Here is a 3524-nt window from a genome sequence, read left to right as displayed (position 1 = left end):
GACCTGGGAGGGATGTTCATGATGCCCATGGACTGAGAGAGATGTTCATGATGCCCACGACCCAGGAGGGATATTCATGATGCCCACAGACTGGGAGGGGATACTGGTGTCTTGGTGGACTTGCTCCAGCTTTGTATGTCTAGAGTAACTCTCCTTCCTAGTCCTCCTGTGCTTCCTTTCCCCTTTCTGCTGGGTCTTAGTGGTCTTGGGTGCCCTTCTCCAGAGCTGGAGCAGGTTTGGTTGGTTCCCACTTGCAGTGAGTTTGCTGTTTTCTTCACAGAGCAGCAATGGGGAGAGATGCCTGCATCTCAGAAAATGTGCCCGGTGCCTACTGTGTTTGCAGGCTCCATTGTTCCCAGTGGATCATATGGCCATGCAGACCCTTTCACACAGGGACATGGTCCATACAGAGCATGGGTAAGGCACACGGAAGAGATGAGAAGCTGCCCCAGCACTAGCTGTGATGTTTTTATTATGCACAAATGCAACCGCTGCGTACAACAGCAAAAATGACTTTGCGGAAAGCCTTTTGTGTTTGACCAGCACATAGAGAGGGCGCCAAGCCTACTGGATAATTTGGAAGCCTGAGAAGCTGAATTTGTTCCTCGGCTCTGTGGCACAATTGCAGAGAGGCCTGACCTCTCCATGCCTCTGTTTTTGCAGAAGGAAAATGGCCAAAGTACTTGTCTAGCACAGAGGCAGTGCGAGGCACATGCATTAATATGTGTGCAATCCTTTGGAAGGGGCCCGAAGCACAGGGACTTGTATGGCAATCACATAGAGGTAAGGGGCCTTCTCCTGTCATCCATTTGCCACGAACGAGTCCAGAAGTGTTTCCTGCAACATCTTTAAAAAAATAATAATACCAGAGCTGTTTTAACACTCCACACAAGGCAGGATGGAGGCACGAAAAGGCTCAGCAGGTGGAGGTGCTAAAAGAAAGGAAAAGATTAAGTGAATTGGTCCTTTCTTCACTTCCTTCCACCTTTTGACATGGTCTGGTGATGCTCTTCTGCTCTCTGTCTTGCATGCGGAGGCCTAAATACTCTGACACATCTCTAAACCATCTGCATTGCCTTATGGGCTTGGACAAGTTTGTGAATGGGAAGCGGGTAGGTAGAGCTTGTTTCTCGGAGGTGGCCTTTTTTGGACAAGCGGAAAGTCAGTTGATAATATCAGAAGCCCCAGAGACCATGATACGCGGATGAGGGTTTGTCAATCCAAGGTGGTTTAACTCGTGTTAATTAGGACTGACATTCGTTCAAGGTAGAGAACATGCTTGAACGTGCCAGGCTGCACACTCCACAAACATTTGTTCCCGGACACAAAGGCTTGCGGTTTAGCCAGGAAAGGAGATAATCCTGGAAGCAAATGTCTGCGGAGTATCCTGCCATGCAGATGTACGGACAAGCGTGGATTATTGGCAATCAGTCCACTCCAGTTGACTAGTCTTGTATTGACCGGCTCTGACAGGAGTTTTACTATTAATTAAAATTGACAAGAATTGTCATTCTTATGGCTTCACGCTTTCTTTGGCATCATTTTCATAACGGCTTGACTCCAGCACTTGGTAGAAAAGCTGCTTTTTTGCAGGGAGTCGTCATGTCAATTGTTCAGCTAAAGGCAGAAAATAGTCTTGATCCATGTGCCTGGTGTGCTGGGAACTAGAATCGAGGGTTGAGTTACTCTAGGAAACAACAGGGGTCAAACTCCATTGGTGTAAGTGCTGTGTGTCTGCTTCTCAGCAGGAAGAAGCAAACAAACAGGCTATTACCGTCTTCCCCCCACTTAGTGGCAAGGGGCTAAAATAGTACCTGCTGCAGCAGCTATGCCAGAAGAGCTGGTCTCACCTGCCCTCCAGAGACCGGTGACATTTCTGACTGTGCGCCAAGCTGATGTAAGGCAGATGAGATGCACCTTCTCGATCAGAGTTAGGCTGATGTTGATGTGTCATGTATGGCCCCCCGATGAATTCATGGACCCCTTCAGCAAAAAGAAAGGTCTTCAACTTCCTGATATTTCAGTAAAGCAAATGCAGAGGGTTTTTGAGGCCTTCCCAGCCTTTATTTTCCGTCACAAAGGCCCTGGACCCTTGCTGTCCGTTTGCAGATCAGCTCAGAGATTATTTTTTTCCAAATCTGAGCGTGTTAACCAGAGTAACTTTTGTGTGTGTGTGTGTGCGTGTGTGTGTGCGTGTGTGTGTGGTGCACAGCGATTATTACTTGTAACTTTGAACGTAAATCATCACAGAGTGATTTTAATTGGTGCAGGGGAGGCATTTTGGTGTCTGTCTTCCAGGCCCTGCTCCGCTACAGGGTCCTGCCCACCACACCAGATCCAGATCTTTTGGGGGTTGAAAAGCTCGGGGAAGCCATGTGAGCTGGCTCAGCCCCCACAATGGTCTGCTCGGAGACCACTTGGCTCAGGGAGCTGGCGTGGAGGAGGAAATCACCGTACCTGAGACAGCGCTGGCCAGCTGCCTGAAGGACCTGGAGCTCATCATTGATTTCCCTGGGCCTGACGCACCAGCAGACCTGCTTGACCTGTCTCCTAGCCCCCTCCCCGCACCTGCTCAAACAGGACAGCTAAGTTACTAAAGCTGCTGCAGCAATGTCCACATGTGGCTCCATTGCTCACGCTGGGGTGAGTGATGGGGCAACAATGATAGCTGCTAAAATACATGAGCGACCTTCCATTTGGGGACAGGGAGAGGGGGCATCCTCCGCCCCCACCCTTCCTGTCCATACGGAGACGTGATCACTGGATCATCCATGGGTGTGTTTGGGCAGGTGAATTCCTCCTGGCTGAGCTCTTTGGAGTGTCTCTGGGTGCTCAGCTCCTCGTGCTTTGCCACTAGTTGAGCGGCCTTGCTCAACTGGGAACGCATCATCCATCTCTTCTGCCCGTCCTTGAGCAGCAGAGAGGCCACGCTTGGTGCATCCCTGTGCCACCCCAGAACGGCAGGGCTGCGGAGATCATTCAGTCCAGCTCTTTGAGGTAACGTCTATCTCTCCATCTACTAGAGGTTTTTCCAGCACGCCAGTCTGAACTCTTCAACTCAGCTGAACTCTTTTGAAGCAGAAGCAGCCTTCTTGAAACAGGATGCTAGCAGCTTGCAAGAGCTATGCATGCCCTGCTCCACGGAGGGAGCCCAGGACTGAAAGGAAGGGACCGCTTCCAGCAGGCAAGGGCGGGGATCTAGAGCAAATGGGGAGGATTTGGCAAAGGTAAGGAGGACACAGGCACTTCACACTCCTGAAAGACACCCCAAGGCTGTGTCACTGCGGGGAGTCCTTGCACCAGTCTGCATGTAAAAGTTTGGGGCCAGCTAGCACGTATCAAGGGCTCTGAGGACGTATCTCTCTCTGCCACCCTCCACCCCAGGACGCGGTCCCTTGCACATGGAACTTTTTAAGGGCTTGTACTGAACTTGTTATTCAGATCGAAGCCATGGGTTCAAGCCGGGCCAAAGAAAACATACCAGGGCAGAATACACCCCATCAGCTCCACCAACCGCTCAGCAG

This window comes from Alligator sinensis, unplaced genomic scaffold (genome assembly GCF_000455745.1).
Source record: "Alligator sinensis unplaced genomic scaffold, ASM45574v1 scaffold210_2, whole genome shotgun sequence".
NCBI classification, from domain to species: Eukaryota; Metazoa; Chordata; order Crocodylia; family Alligatoridae; genus Alligator; species Alligator sinensis.
Note: the sequence above shows the minus strand (reverse complement) of the source record.